This window comes from Carassius auratus, chromosome 18 (genome assembly GCF_003368295.1).
Source record: "Carassius auratus strain Wakin chromosome 18, ASM336829v1, whole genome shotgun sequence".
Taxonomy (NCBI): Eukaryota; Metazoa; Chordata; class Actinopteri; order Cypriniformes; family Cyprinidae; genus Carassius; species Carassius auratus.
In genome coordinates this window covers 23056123-23074455 of record NC_039260.1, presented here as the reverse complement: position 1 = coordinate 23074455, position 18333 = coordinate 23056123, and positions in this window count along the sequence as shown.

The window sequence follows — 18333 nt, the reverse complement described above, 5'->3', positions numbered from 1 at the left end:
ATACAGATTCATTGAGCTGATGTTGTTATTCAGTTCAACTTACAGAGCAGCCCATATACAGGTCCAATATACATACATTAACTGCTTCAATGAACGTATTCTTTCTTAGTGTAAAGAAGATTTTAATAATCTTATTTTACGTTACATTTTTTTTTTACAGTAAAATCCATCTGTGCAACTGAAATCTTGAATAATAATATGTATTTATGAAGCTGTGCAAAAAAAGTAGCTTTATTAAGCAATTTAAAAATGAATGAACGTCCTCTTTAATAAATGCTGCACACACACAAAGAAAAATATATATTTTAAAATATTAAAAAAAATATATATTTTATGTTCCACAAAAGAAATAAACTCAAACAAGTTTGGAAAAAACAAAATTGAAGGTCAATAAAAGGGGACATAATTTTCATTTTGGTGCAAACTATCCCTTTAACCACCACACCTACTTTAAGACATTTAGCCCAACCTTAATCATATTTAAAATACATTTAAGCAACAGTCCACAAAAAAATAAAAAAAGTTAATAAATAAAATCTATTCATATGGATGCCTGTTTCCACCACCAAAACTAGAAAAAGGGTTATTTTTCATTAGTCATTTGTAAAGTCACATTTTAACGTTGTTCAAAATGTCTTCATTGAAGACTTACAGTAAGATTTCCAAATTCTTGTCACGTCCCTCAATAGCCTGAAATATCAATGGCAGAATCAGATAATGCATAATGATGTATGACTGTTGACACACACAGTGGGTTTTAATTGGTCCATCCAGACTAATATGATGTAGCTCTTGAAGGGAGACGGACTCACAGTTGACGTTTGAACATGGAAATGTGACATTACACGGTGAAAAAGGTGGCATTTAGACAGGCCTTACCCTGACTATAAAATCACTTCATTATAGGAGACATAAAGAGCAGAGCCATGATAGACAGCATTCAGAAAGATGAAACACCAATCCATCCACCATCCATCTATATATCTATCTATCCATCCATCCATCCATCCAATGTTTATTAGCACTTGCTCCAATAAAGCACTGAGCTCTCAGAATGATGACTGGAATACAGTACTGTGGCGTAGGGCTCCAAAGCATCCTTGAATGAGGTTACCTGAAATAAATCTGTAGTTGTAGTAGTAGTAACTCTATTTATCCCCTTGGGGAAATTTTGTTTCAGGGTCTTGTTTCACTATGCGGTTCTCACAAAAGACAATACAACTTTGGTTGCACTTTATTTTACAGTATGTGTACTTACATGTACTTACAGTGTACTTACAGTGTATTTATCTAAGAAAGTTCTGGTAATACAATGTAACTACATGGGGTAGGGTTAGGTTTAGGGGTAGGCTCAGTGTTAGTACCTAGTTATTACCTAATTACTGTAATTACTATAATAAGTACAAAATATGTACATGGGGAACAGGACTGTAAAATAAAGTGCTACCCAACATTCATTTCACAGTATGAAAATACAAATTTCACATCAATTAATCAAGAAATACTAGTCAAACTAATACTAATCACACTGAAGCATCGAGCTACTGTGATATAACTGAACCAGACCAGACCAGCGATACTCCTGGTTCCAACGCTTGTCTTTTAATTAACAAATAATAGAGAAATTGAGGATCAAGTAGCTACACCTGATTGCGTGTAGATGTTGTGTACGGACCTTGGAAAGAGGGCTAGCAAACTAGCATACACAGATCAGCATACTCATTAATGAAATTGTTTTGGAAATAGGCTCTTGTTCACTGATCGTTTTAATACTCATATCCAAGGCAGCGTCTGAATGTGAGCCAAAGCGCTGGCAAGCTTCAGCTTCACTGCATATTTCATCTCAAGGTGACATCCAGTCATCTGTCAATACCAGCATCTACCGAGAATCAGAGAGTCTCACAAAACTAATAACTGAGCTCCATGTCTGTGAGACTGTTTATTATTTGGAGGAATCTGTGCTTGAGGATAGATAAATGTGCTTTTCTCCACAAGGTGGTGCAGCTACAGCTCAGGGTCACCAACCCTCAACCACCTTCACCCTCACAGACGTCTTTTCTTTTCTTTTCTTTTCTTTTCTTTTCTTTTCTTTTCTTTTCTTTTCTTTTCTTTAGTCATCAAGTCATTAAAAGGAAGAAATATTTGTACATTACATATACAATGATTATAAAGTAATCCAATCTTACCATGCTAACTTTATACAATATTTGTATTTACTGTACATTTGTGTTCTTTAAAATAGAAAATTAGATAAATAATAATAATAATAATAATAATAATAATAATATTAATAATAATAATAATAATAATAATAATAATAATAATAATAATAATAATAATAATAATAATTTGTGGACCCACAGCCGTAGCATCACTACCAAGGTCCCCAACAGTAAATGTTTAAAATATATTAATTAATTATTGTCTACCCTTGTTGAAGATCCCTAAATTTAGAAAAAAAGGATACAATGTTTGAATAAAACTTCTTAAACTGTTAACTTATTATTGCATTATTTTTAACTGCACATTTGCATGTTTTAATATTGCATTTTTTGTATTACTACAAAAAAATAAATAAAATAAAAATAAAAGGCTATTATAATACACTATACTTAAAACATAATAATAATAATAATAATAATAATAATAATAATAATAATAATAATAATAATAAATTGACTGACTAAAAAAATAAATAATGGTCATACAAATCATTTGTTAATGAGTGCATTTCAAACAGACATTGCACATTCAGCCTGTGCGGGTTCTATTTCCAATTAAAGAGTTCTGTGGGGAGTTCTTTAACAGAACCCCTCTAAAACCTGACATATTTTAGCTTAACTTCAACATGTGCTCTTAAATATCCTCTTATATCCCCAGTCTGGGCAGAAGGCCCTCTCCTGTGAACCATTCAGCCTAAATGAGTCAACGAGAGCTAGGTTGAGCTGGGTAAAACAAACCATTACAGAACAAAGACAAAGTGAGCGCAATCCTGTTATGGGACTTCATACAGTACAGTCAGAAGAGCGGCTAGCGTTTCATTCTCTCCATTACCCAGAGGTCTTAATTAGTTTAGGTTAATCATGCACTGTCGTAATTGACTGCTGTTGTGTCTCCTTTTCATCTATAATTTCAGTGCCTGGATCCAGCCTGTAAAGAGAAGCCTCTCATTTCCTTCTTTCTCTCTCAGTCGTCTCCACTTTTACGCACGATGTTGCATTATATCTTGGCATCACAGACTTGATTAACTAAAAATATCCCATTGCTTTAATTTACATTGTCCGATGACATCACAGCATTTAATTCATCATCCATAAAGCTACAGTATATGAAAAAAAAACAATATTTACTGGATAGTTCACAAAAAAAATGAAAATTTGCTGTTAATTTATTCACCCTCAGGTCTTTCGAGATGTAGGTGAGATTGTTCTTTAGTAGAACAGTAAAGAAGGTATTAAGTTGACACCGTGGACATCGGTGATTCATAAAATGCAAAACATCAGCAACCCATTTTTGAGAATAAAAAAGCATATCAGACAACACAAAATTAAAACAGTGGCTGCTGATGATAAACTGAGGTCTTATGAAGCAAAACAACTGGTTTGTGCAAGAAACAAAACATTATTTACAGCATCATTACTGTAATCCAGATACTCTTTATTATTATTATTATTATTATTATTATTATTATTTATTATTTTTTTTATAAACTGGTTCAATTTGCTAGTTTGTTTACATAATCATGCAATGAATAAATGTATATGCAATTAAATTATTAAAGCATCCAGCAGTGTATGGACTATGTGCATGGACTAGACTTCATCATCTCACCTTCACAATGAGAAACCATAAACACTTTCATTCCGCCTCTTATTTCAAGAGCTTGGTTCACTCATGCACATATTAGCGGCCTATTGGTCTCCGAGCCGAAATGTTTCCTCAGTTCAGTTACAGCTGGAGGTACTGGAGCGCTGAAACAGTTAATTCATCCGAGGATCAGATATGCCGCTGTTTTGGCTCATTTTGATCCAGTGACTGTCTGGCCACTGAAACAGAGTTTTGAGTGAGGATCTTTGCTGCTTGAGCCACAAACAGTTTCAGGCGGTTCAATCAGATTTTGTGAACGTATTCAACTATTTCATTAAAAAGAACTGGACATCACTCCATGTACTGTTATACTAATGCTGTTAATAATGTTACATTTCTTGCACAGACTGATCGTTTCGCTTCATAAGATCTCAACATATGATCAGAAGCCACAGGAATTAATTTTGTGTTTCATGATATATATATATATATATATATATATATATATATATATATATATATATATATATATATATATATATATATATATATTTTAATCCCCAAAACAGGCACCCACTGATTGGAATTTTATATATCACTAATGACTATGGTTTCGACTAAAAATCATGTTTTATGGTCCGAGGGATAGCAAGTTTATTTGGACATTTTCATTTTTGGTGAACTATCCCTTTAAATTTCTGTTTCTTGTCCCAGTATTTGCACACTGAAGTGGCAGATAGTTATACAGGGAAATAATGAAATGTAACAGAAGGTTTGCTCTGCTTGGTTAGTGGCTTTAGCTCTGTGTGAATACCAACACAAAAGCCCGCCGGCGTTCTTGATCACTAGATGTGTCTAGAAAATATATCCCCAATTGTTAATTACATTCTGTTGTCTTGTTTGCTTTATTTCTTTCTTTAATGGAGAAAGTTACTAACTGCAGCCTCAGGCGATTCAGATTCCATCGCGTGGATAGAGTTTTTCTCTTCTGCCTATCATATTTATCACGTTTCTAATTAAGATGCCTGTGAAGCCAAGGTGAAAAGCTTTAGCTGTATCTGCATGCTTGCGGATGAGCAGAACCGCCACTCCACCAAAGACCTTGTTATGTTCAGAACGATCACAGATGTTTGAGATTCTTCAGTGGATATACTCTCTCAAACGGGAACTTCTGCTCTCCTCTAATTATCATTCCTTCTTTTTTTCTCTCTTCCATCTATTTAATTCATTATTAATGACACTTTTAGCTCCAAAATCGATGCTATCCATCACATGTGACACGAGAAGGAACAAGTAAAAGGTTTGGTTTTCAGGCTGCTGTTTAGTGAGTGAAATTAACAGTCCGCATTGCTTTATCACGTCAAAGTCAGTCTGAAAGGCTCCTCAGACGCCACATGTGTTTCTGTAGCTATAAACACTTTGAGTGGCCCAGTTGTGCTCAATGTGCATACCAGCCAAAACTGGGAGAACTAACTACACAAAATGCGGAAAAGCAGATACATAGGTACAATGATACACTGTTGAGGTTCTGACGTGTTACAAGCAGTTGGCAGAGCATTGCTAAAAAGTTGCTGAAGTGTTGTTAGTGATTTACTGTGTGGTTACTTGGGTGTTTCCCTGTGATAAATGTGTCACCATCATCGCCGTGCATTCTGGGTGGTTGCCAGGCCATTGTTGTGTGGTTGTTAAGTGGTTGTATCAACTATGAGGTTTCTAATATTTGGTTGTGTTGCTATGCATTTGCTGACTCACAAACCTCGATGATATTCTGGTTACACTTTCATTGTATAGATTTATATATATATATATATATATATATCTATATATATATATATATATATATATATAATTTTAAATACATCCTGAATGAATAAGTGAGTGAATGAGTGATTAAATGCATGAATGAATCCCAAACCATAAATATCACCAAAACCAATAGCGATGCTTCGCAAACACCACAAATTAAGTTTACAAACACTGTACATTTCTTATGAGAGAAACCATCAATTACTTGTAAACAAAAGCATCTGGGAGCTTCCAGGCTTTGTTCCACAGACACACCGACGCTCCTTCAGCCGAGCAAGAGATGGACGGATGACTTTCAACATTTTCACACCAGCTGTGCAAAGCAAATTTGTTTATGTGTTGTTTTGTCACATTTTAATAGAGCAGCTCCCCTTGATGGGAGTCCTGCTGGGGTCATTTGGAGTTTGTGATTACAGCCGTACGCTGGCCACTGTTAGGAGAGCACTCAGCTCCATAGGTGTCATGTGCCAGAAGCCTCTAGTATGCTGTTTGATTCCTGCTCATTTCAGTTTAGCTGCTGTATTCCTATATCTGCCGTGATGGACTCGGTGACTTTGTCTCTCTTACTCTTTGATTTATTTTCTCTCTCTGTGGATCAGCAGTGGCCTGTGTAAGCTGTGAGGACATGAGAGATACTCTGAGGATCCACTGATGCCAAGCCATCTGCTCATCCGGACAGTCCAGAGACGGAGATTGAGAGCAGCCATCAGCGTCTAGTTATAAAATGAGAGACAGTGAGACAAACAAAATGAGATGGACTGTTGCAATGACATCACAACTGTAATTTTGGAGCAAAAAGCTGCCTATAATGTTAAAATAAATGAAAATGTGAGATCTACTTTGATAATAATTGAAATCAACTGATATTATATATATATATATATATATATATATATATATATATATATATATATATATATATATATATATATATATATATTAGTGCTGTCAATCGATTAAAAAAAATTAACTAATTAATCGCACAATTTTTTAAAATTAATCGCGATTAATCGCGATTAATCGCAATTAAAAGACTGAAACTTTTTGGATATGTAAATGTAAAATGTAAATAATTAATGTAAACTCAAGACAAAGAAACTATTTAAATTCAAAATATGATTGTTTATTGGAATTTTTGTTTAACTTGTCACACAGATTTTCTCATGTAAACAACATACCTGCAATAAACCATCAATATCCTCCAAATTAACTGTTGGCTTGAAAGCCATATTTATTACAGAAATAAAAACACAGGCATGTAAGTACCATTTGAATTTCAAAACAATCAATGCCAATAAAAAACAAAAATGATTTCCATGTTGAATTCTAAGTGGACTGCAAAAAAATTCCAAAGTATAGTCATTGCCAGTGCTTTAAGTGGGCCGGTATGCACTGGTACTCAGTACTGCCACTTCCAAATATAGCTCTCGAGCGTACCGCCACCTCTCCGTGCGCCCAGAACGTGCTTGTAGCGTACCGGTACGCTCATCTGGACATCTGTTTTAATAGAGGTTTTAATCTTTTACCTGCACTGCCGATTTTCAGAGCGCCCTTCACAATGCGAGCTTCCTAATTCATCCCACCCAGAGCAGAAACTACATTACCCATTCACCCTTAAGTTATACAAGTGAATAGGGCGTGTGTCGCTTTTCCCACTGTTAAGTGTCAACAACTCAACGTGGCCGGAGAAGGTGTGTGAAACTCGTTGTGAGTTATACTAAAGCAAAATCTTGAGTATTTATTGTCTGATAAACATTAAAAACTGTCTGCGGAGGTTGAGTCGTCCTGCAGCCCCCGCTGGCTGTTCATTGGCTGCAGCATCTTTTTTCTAAGTTCTAAAAAAATACCGTAGACGGCAAGGCACAAATTTAGATATTCATTTATCTAATTAATCTATAGCCTATGCACAAAGACAATATGATCTTTTTGTCCCCTTTTTGTTTTAAAGCTTGATGAAGAGAGAGAGCGCAAGTTGCTGCAGCTGAGGAGGACAGTGATGCACGCGCACAGGAGTGATTGACAGTTCGCGGCACTGTGTACAAAAAATACTCCGCTACACAATTATTTCGTTATTTCGTTTAAGCTTATTAACGTTAGCGTTACAGAAAGGTCTGATTTACGCACTGTTACAGTCATTGTTTTTTTTTTTTTTAAACAATGACATTTGAGTTCATGATTTTAATGTTGCTGTTTCTTGTGGCAGACTAAATGAAGAGTAATGTTTCTTGTGGCAGACTGAAGAGTAATCCGGCAGAGTTTGAAACTTTCCGTCTAAAAGTCCTTCCTTGGTCTTATCCATATTTCTTTGCACGTTGAACACACATAGGCCACAACTGGAAATAAAAAAAAACTGCAACCGCGTTAATTGCGTTATTTTTTTTTAACGCGTTAAATATTTCAAATTAATCGAATGCGTTAACGCGCTAATTTTGACAGCACTAATATATATATATATATATATATATTTTTTTTTTTTTTTTATGATTTTTTTTTTTTGGGCCATATCACCCAGCCCTAAGTAACAGTAAATAGTCTTCTGCAATCTAAAGTGCAACGTCCTTCTATATATGTTATTGTGTTTTTTTATTTATGATGCACAAATCCAACAGTTCAGTTTCAATTACAATTAATGTTTGCATGTGAAAGAAAAAGTCAGTTTTGTTTCACTAAGCACTATTTCTAGAACACATTATTCATCTGGTTGTCATTTATAACAATTTAATTGCATTAATTAATATCTGATTGTTGTGTTGTGATAAATTGACATTTTTAATTAATATATAAAGCAGATGGTTATGTTTATTCACATGCTGTTATGCAATGCAGATATACGAGTGCCTTAAATATCTAGCACATTGTGTTTATTCTTCTCAGAAATCTTACATACAGTATGTTCACAATTAATGTTATAGTGAATAATTGTTGGAAGTTCAACATCAACTGCGTGACTTTCAATATCAGGAACCAATTATGAATATACCAGCAACTAAATTAAGAATAAATGAAAAAGCTCTACGATTGGGATATTATTGGATAAATTGTGTATGACAGAGAACTCTCTCAAAATACACTAAAAATTATAGAAACAGCTCAGAAATTGCTAATAAATTTCAAATTTTATCACAAAGTAACTGCAAGTTATTAAAATGTATTAATTTATTTATGTATTTATTATTATTATTATTATTATTATTATTATTATTTTGTAAAATCACTCATAAATTCAAATCAAGTTTTTTTTTGTAAAGCGCTTTTTACGATACAAATCATTGTGATCAGTTTATGTGTATATGATAGGAATTTTAAGAAAAATAATACAAGCCGTAGTCAACCAGACGATGAACACTATTAACAGCAAGTATTATGTGATTGCATAGTAAGTAGCAATATTTGTCAGTTCTGTATGTTGTTTCAGGGTTAGCATCATCTCTTCTCAGGTGTTCTGGATCCAGACTGGAGCTTGTGTAAACCCTAGTTACATCCTGTGGAAAAACAGAGAAACAAATAGAGACATAACTAGCATAGCTGCTGTTCAAACAACGTATAATTCATTAGTTTAACCCGAGCTAAAGAATAAGAATGCACATTCGATCAGATACAACTGCAGTCACAAATTATGAGATGCATTATTCGAATGCTTGGCGAAAGAGATGTTTTTAATCTAGATTTAATCAGATTGTATCTGAACTCCGGACATTATCAGGAAGGCTATTCCAGAGTTTGGAAGCCAAATGTGACAAAGCTTTACCTCCTTTAGTGGAATTTGCCATCCTAGGAACTACCAAAAGTCCAGCATTTTGTGACCAGGAAGTGTGATGGTTTGTTACGTGGTATAAGGCTAGTTAGGTATGCAGGAGCTAAACAATTTAGGGCCTTATAATAATAATTCAGTAATAATAATTTGTAACTGATACGGAACTTAATAGGTAGCCAGTGCAGAGACTGTAAAATTGGGTTAATATGATCATATTTTCTTGACCTGGTAAGGACTCTAGCCGCTGCATTTTGGGCTACCTGTAGCTTGTTTATTGAAGATGCAGGACAACCACCTAGAAGTGCATTACAATAGTCCAGTCTAGAGGTCATGAATGCATGAACTAGCTTTTCTGCATCAGAAGTAGGTAACATATTTTTTTTTGGTCATCCAATCTTTTACATTTTTAACAAACTCTGTTAGCTTAGATAATTTAGAAGCTTCACCTGGTCTCGTTGAGATATATAGTTGAGTATCATCAGCATAACAGTGGAAACTAATCCCATATTTTCTAATAATATAACCAAGAGGCAACATGTATATTGAAAATAGAACAGTACCTAGAACAGATCCTTGTGGCACTCCATATTTTACGGGTGATAAATGAGATGACTCCCCATTTAAATAAACAATATGGTAGCGATCGGACATGTAGGATCTAAACCATCTTAGAGCCTACCCTTGAATACCTGTATAGTTTTGTAATCGTTCTATGAGTATTTCATGATCTATGGTGTCGAACGCAGCACTAAGATCAAGTAAATTTGCGTTCTAGACTACAAGTTTCTTTCTTGAGAGAGTAAGTATTAATGTTATACCGTGGCACAGTACGTTTTTCTCTAATCCTTTTCAATTTAATGGAGGCGACAGCTTCTAATGTATTAGAGAGAAAATTGTGCACATGTTGCCAGTCATTTTGTCTAGTTTATGTGTATTTTTGGGTTCACAAAACCGTTGAGATAACTGCTAATTATTTTAGGAATATGCATATCTGACAGTGTTACATTAAGCAGAAGTATTTCAAATGAGTTAAACCTGTATCCTGTGTTCTGGGTAACATTTAAATTATCTCTATATATTGTTGCAACACTTCCCCCATGACCAGTCTGACGGGGCTCATGCTTATAACAGTAGTTTGGTAGAGTAGACTCATTTAAACCAATATAATCATTTGGTTTTAGCCAGGAATCAGTCAAGCAGAGTACATCACAACTATTAACGGTGATCATTTAATTTACAATTACTGCTTTGGGTGTGAGTGATCTAATGTTTATGAGCCCAAACTAAAAAAATAAATTAAAAAAATGTGTTCATTTATTTTACATTTTTCTGGTTTAATCACGATAAGATTTTTTCTAGATCCTACACTAAATTTATATTTTTACCCCACTATTTTGGGATTGTACAGCACAAGTACTTCTATCATTTAAGTGGGTAGAACAAAAGTCATCATAATAGTGATTTGAGAATTGGCTTACTAGTCAAATGGAGCGAAGTGTCCTGGAGATGTTGTCCGTCTCTGCTGGGGTGTTGCTCCGTCTCTGCTGGGGTGCAGGCCATCAGTGCGAAACAGCCTAGGACGCTCCCAGCTTCTTTACACCATGGCAATAACTATTAATTGAAAGCAAAAAGTCTACTGAACCTTTCGTGTCCTAGTCGATGCATGGGGAGTGGTCCTGACACGATGATCGACACCGTGGACGTATTGCTGAGCACGTCTCGATCAGGCTCCTGAAGTCCCTCTTCAGCATCTCCATCTGCCGCAGCGGGGTGTCGTTAACCCCGACGTGAAGCATGACCGTTCTGGGTCTCATCGGCATTCAGGATCGCAGTTATCTGTGCAGAAACATTGAGAACATGAGCACCAGGGAAACAGTGAGTGTGCACTTTACCTTCGGCTAACATAGCACTGATGTGTCGGACGATGGAGTCTCCGACGATCACAGCATCACGTTCCGTCTCGCAGTAGGGAGCGAAGTGATTCCGGGTGTAGATCTAAGACCGGAGGAGGAGAAGTCATTACATGGGACCTGGCTTACGTCCTCCGCTGTGGATGCACCCGGGGTCCGTAGTGTCCCGGTGCCGGAATGAACAGCATGTGGGAAGATCAGGTCAGCAGCATGCTGTATACTTACCCTGGACTTGTGAGCATCAGCCCAGGAAGTTTCCAGCTCTCCACTCTCTCAGCTCCAGGTCGCGAATCTGCTTCTCCACGGCCACCGAATGCAGCTCGAATGTTTCCTCACCTGCAGTCAAAGGTAGACATACATCCGCCATTAAAGCAAGTAACAGTTAGTAAAGTAATGGTAATGTGTGTTAATAGAGTATTAGCCATGAAAGCGGTATTAGCGGCTACCACACTGGCAATGCCAAGGGCTATAAGCTAAATGGCAGACCCGGGAAATCAAAATAAAACTAGTGATAACAAGGCACTCTGATTGTTTTTGTTGTAGAATAAAATATATATTCACACGTTATAGATAACAAAATTATGGTGTATAAAATAGATTTTTAAGATAAAATTGTCGATAAAAAATACTGTGACGAAGCTCAAACGCAATGCACACAGTGGTAACAAACAGGACATACCTGTACATCAAAACATAAATAAGACACTTATGTGATTTGTGATAAATGCATCAAAAGGCTATACTAATCTTTTAATCAATAAGATGTACTAAATATAATCCTGGATCTAAAACAATTTAGCTAAAGGCTTGGATAGTCCAGCCTCATTATTGCAGATGCAGGAAAAATAATGAAACTTTTTGGATGACATTTAAGTTCACTTGCACCGCTGAGGTTCATTTTATAACAAATTTCCAAAACCTTTAAAGTGGGTAAAGGTAATTACCAGCTGTGAATAAACTCCACAGCTTGTTTTGGGCTGTGACACTGACTCACTAATTGGAATAAAGCAGGTTTTGGGGTCTGCTGCTCACTGTAGATGAAATAAAGGGTTATATCTGCCATGCACACACAGACGCACACAGTAAGATGTGAACTCAAGAACACTCGCTTCATCACGACTTGCTAATGGAACACTGATTTCCTTCTATTCCTCTAAAGATCTTAAAGCCAGAGCTGCTGGCATACATCAGTTGCATGTATCAGGGCATCAATTATTTCCCCGTGCTCTTCTCCTCTCCAACCGAACAAACGCAGCTTCACAGATGAGTGCACCTTGGGTTCAATGACGGTGACAGTGACAGGCAATAATACACAAAACATGGCAACAACAGCATGTGCTTTACAGCTGAAGAAGAAAAAGGCTGATACAGACACTCTCTATATCTGCTTCTTTCTCACTCCGGTATGCATTTTGTGCTCTCTCTACCTTCTACTGAGTTTTTCTTTGTTAAATATAATCATCCTCTGTTCTTTAGGGTGAGCACTGAAAGAATACCGCTGGGAGTTCATTTGTGGGGAAACTTGCATGGTAAATTTAGCCTGTTCTTATTTTATTCACTGGCTTGTTATGCTGTGTCGCCGATACAACCATTGGCTTGATTTTTAGCTGGACCTGTTTTCACACTTTAATGTATGATTACCTGCAGTCTTTTTTCATCTGCACATTATCCATGACCCCTATTATCATAAGTAAGGTTAATGATAACTTGCATCAGATCTGGCCTAAATAACTGTAAATAACTGAAACAGGACAAGGGAATAATCTCTAGTATTATTGTTCATAAGTACAGTTAGCAATACTGTATCATTTACAGTATCTAAAGTATTTAAAGTAAATTTCCAAGCTCTTAGACAATACAGTTTGGATATTGGCAAAGCAAAATTATTTCATTCTTAAACCTGGAAACCTTATACAACATGCCAGCATTGTGGTGGAAAATTATGGGTGAGTAAATCACATTTTCTACAGGAAATGCAAAAATCTAGTGTTTATTGCTAACACTTCATACAGGAAATCAATGACAAATAAAAATCTTTTTGAATCTCTTTTATCTCCTTTAGCAATTTTATTTTACTTTTTTTATTTTTTTGCATGGATCCTGCTTTAAAGAGTACTTAAAATTGGTGTTTGAGTTTGATAATACAGTACGTGTCTACACATCCCACAGCCTGGCTTCTTTATTGTCATTGTCTTCTTTTCTGTACAATAATGTGTGAACCTGCCCTGATTACGCCATATGTAATTAACGTAACGTCAGCAGCACCAATAAGCACATCTGACAGATACATGACTGTTCGCCTTGCATAATTTCCACACTTTTGTATGTTTCATGACAGTGTGTAATTCTGGGCTATGCCATGTTCTATTCTAAAATTACAGCATAGACAGGATGAGGAAGAGACAGAACACAAAAGGAAATCTGGAGATGAAAGACTTGGTATTAGGCAAAAATGACACACACAATCTTTGTATGTTTGACAAGAAGTGGGAGTGGACGGTAAGGACGCTATTTTGGAGCTCCTTCACAACTCAATTGGTTCATGCGTTAGAACATTTATAACAGAACTATCCTAAAGAGAGAAAGACTGAAATGTCACGCATCAAGAGTGCGTGTTGAAAGAAACATGATAGGACATTATAACAAATCTCTGGATAAATGAAAAAAAAAAAAATCTGCTGGAAGGAGGCAAGCTCAGAAACTATAAAGTGGAGGCTCACATGCAGATCTTTCCTCAAAGGAGGTCTGATGTGTTTGATTGACTTCAGACTAAAATGTCAAGCAGCACGACAGCTTTACCACGGTCTTAATATTTATGAGTGTTCTTTCGTTACTCTCACAAAAGTGCTTTTAAAAAGCATGGTCGTTAAAATTGAGCATTTCATGGAAGAGGAGATCGCCGGGAGCGCTTACACGGCAACAGCTCTCAACAGCAAAACACGGTTAGCATTCTGCTGCAGCCAAAAACCTTTTAAAAAGCTCTCTTTGCTTTCATATCTCAGACTGAATGTTGACATTAGCTATCACTAGTCACCATCCAGATGAACAGTGTCTACTATCTGTGGTGTTGAAATACAAAAAATTACAAAAAACATAAGTGGTCGAATTTGGTGGTCAGCCCTTAACAAATTTAAAACAAATACAAATAAATTCAAAACACCGTCATGACCACAAATGAACCATGTTTTTGATACACTAACCATAGTTTAACCATGGCATTTATAATGAAACTGTGGTCATGGAAATGGTAATCGCCAAAACACCATGTATACAGCAATTTTACTGTAATAAAACCATGGTTATTTTTCATAAAATAAATTACAAAATTATTTGTTTTTAATTTCAATGGAAATAAAAAAATCTGTAAAAATAGACACAAATATACCTTATTAAGTGTGCAATATGATCTACACTAAACTGGCCAATTATCAAATCTGGAATATATTTAATGTGTCAAAATGTAAGTCTATAAGTAAGTTGTTAAGTTGTCCTCTTGTAAATATTGACTGGAACTGTTTAAATAAACTGGATTATTATTATTATTATTATTATTATTATTATTATTTGTTTAAATAAATTAAATAATAATAATAATAATAATAATAATAATTCTAACAGCATCAAAATACAGTCAATATAGTATTATTGTGGCTGTTTTTTATTTTTAGTTTACTTGAAATTTAAGGTTAAGTAGAGCACTTTGCACTTTGCATGGTGAGATACACATCCTACACTATGCAGGCTCAATTTTATATTTTGCACACAAACATCTAAAATATTATACAGCAAATTATTATACAAGAAAGGCATAGTTTGCAAATGCATACTTAGAAACAGTGAATGTGGTATGCTACTGAAATATTCTGAACGTAGGCACTGAATTCACTTTTAATGTTTACAAATGAGTTCAAATTTCGATATTCTTTTTTTTTTTTTTTTACTTGTACATCTTAAGCACCTTGAATTACAAATAATTGCGTATCAGAGCTTGTAATGATTATGCTAGTAAAATGAAATTGTATGATCTAATACAGCAGGCAAAGGTCACTGAAGTGGGTCAAGTATTTTCAATGGCAGCTTCGGGCATGCTATCATGGGATCAGGTTTCATGAGAAAGAGGAGGAGTGTGAGGTATCAGCACAGTGACCCGTGCACTTCCAGCCAGTTCACGAGACACAGGAGGACGGTGTGGGCAGAATATGGGATCTGTAGATACAGAGCTTTAGCTTAATTAAAGCAATCTTCAGTGGAAATCACTCTGACGAGAGGGCACACAGGGCTCGGAGTGAGCACACGCGCACACACACACGTCTTCAAATAAATAATGAATGAGACTGATTATCCCCATCAAACAGCCCCATGATAGCAAAATGGCAGGAAATCAAGGTTGGAATTATTATAGTTTGACTGGTCCTTGAGGTGGAAATGAGACAGTCGAGGTGAGATGTGACGTGAGAGGGAGAGGAGATGAAAGAAATCACACCAAGAACATTTCTGTCCCTTGCCCGCCCAGCTTTACCGGCAGTTAGCCGCTGTCGTTTTCAGAGTCAGATCACATCTTCTCATTAAGAGAGTCATACACATTTATCGATTCAAAAGTATCAATACCTTGATTGAATGATGGACTGATTGATCACAATTAAATGAAAGAATGTTTGATTGCATGTTTTAACAACTGAGTGAACGTTTGACAGACTGATTGATTCACTGACTCACAACCTAACATCAATTCATTCATTCATCGATTACATACAATGTTTGATAAGAGTCCAATTTACTCAGTGTTGTAGAAATTGCACTTGAAAACACATACAGTAGCTAGTGAATAGAAAAGCATTTAATCTCCGTTTCTTTAGGACAGTAGTAGATGAGCCTATTGATACATTTCTATCTACTTTTATTCCCTATACCTCGATGCGTTGGGCAAGAAAGTACAACTACAACTACAATATGACTACAATATGAAATCCCAGTTAGCAAAGCAATAGCGCTTCATCAAATCACGTGAGTATGATAGTGAGGAGGAACCTCACCTTTAAAACTGAACACTTATCTTTGTCCCAATTGCAAGAAGATGAAGACAAAACATGCAAAGCTAGTGGAAAGAAGCACAGAGTTTAAGTCTTTCTCTGTGGACCGTACAAATTAGATTAACACTTGTTTTAACGCTATTATTACACTATATGAGTGCTGTCATCACTGTGGCCCAGTTTTCACAAAGCACCTACACCCACACAACCTACACCAGATAGATAAATTGTAGCCTCGTTTTGGTTTGAGCACATGAAGATACTCAAATGCACGATATAAAATGTATCCGAAATCTTTAAGGCTGTGTGGGCTTACACAAATGAGTCCTTCCTCCCACGACCAGTGGAGAGAAAAAGAAATCAAGCTGACTCAAAGAGTGCCGACTTCCGAGGGGAAGAGGGAATCACCCCGTCCCCCCATCATTATCATGCAATGTGAGATTACTGTTGGGACCCTGGGGCCACACATATTCTCTCTCCATGAAAAGGCCATGGGTTTTGCGTGCACATATGTAAAAGTGCACCAGTGTTAATGCCCGCATTCTCCACCAGTTTCTCGCTCCAGACTATATATCATCCACTTCTACTTGTTGCTCGGACACTTTCATCATTAAGATGTTGGATATAGATATGGGTCTACAGGAACGAGAATGTTCACGGGAGCCAGTTTCATCCCCTGCACCCCCTGCCCGCATGAATCAGTCCCTGAACAAGAGGGAAATAAATTGAAAGCTTTTTGTGACAGTAAGAATGACAGGCAGGCGTTTTGGGAAGGGTGCAGCTTGTGATGGAGATATATTTTAAATCCTCTTTTTATCATTTGTTTGATTTTGGTATGGGAGCAGATAATCAGAGAGGCTGAGCATTGAGGACAGGGGGAAATCATTAGACGGCGGGGAAAATTGTATCAATATCCATTTAAGGTGATCAAAATTTTACTTCATTTTTTACTTTAGCGGTTGTTTTGTTTTTAGTACAGTTTGATTGATGAAGTGTGATATATCCCTGTGATTTTTTTTTTCTTCCCCAAACCAGCTAATCACAAACCTCATCCCACAGCTAATTTTGAATATGTCATTGCTCACATCAATCACTGTACTGATCTCCTACACTGAAACAAATACTAACCTTATACCTTCACCGTAGTATTTCAATTGAACAAATACAGTTTTGTGGCTCTTTAATGTGTCACAACAGATTGTTGTAGCGCTTCAGTTCAAGTGGCATGTGATCTGATCATCTCTTCCTCTTTAGTAATTTTAGCATGAAATAAACATGAATCAACACCAGAGGGTCATCGATGCAGTCCGTTTTTCTCAGGTTCAAGTCCACTGACATTAATCTACTCTCCTGTCTGGTTTGTTTGTCAGGCAAATTGAAAGATTCAGTGTTATGATTGCTCAGATCGCCTGTCAGTCAAACTGCCGGCAAAGGGTCATTTGACCAATGACAAAGATGGACGAAGATGATGTATTTGGGACCTTAGGTAGCCGTGCCGATTTTCAGTGCTGCACTCATTGAGCCTTATTTATCAATCAAATGTAGAAACGGGCATAGATCTGTGATTCATTAAATATTATATTTTTCATATTCAAGTTAATTTGTATAGCACTTTTTACGATACAAATCACTGCAAAGCAACTTTACAGAAAATTTAGGTTCTACAATATTTAGTAGTGGCTTATCAGTATGGCAGAATATGGCAGAAATGGAAAAAAATCTATTAAAGACGTAATCTAACAGACGATGAACACTATTAACAGCAATTATTATATGATGCAATCAAACTTATAGCAATATTTGGTAATTCTGTATGTTGTTTCAGGGTTGATATCATCTGAGGTCCTCTGAGGGGGTGACATCTCTGCTCACGTGTTTTGGATCCAGACTGGAGCTGATGTAAATCCTGTGGCAAAACAGATAAATAAATAGAGACTTAATTAACATAGCTGCTGTTTCAACCAAGTAAAATTAATTATTTTAACCCAAGCTAAAAAATAATAATGTGCAGATATAACTGCAGTCG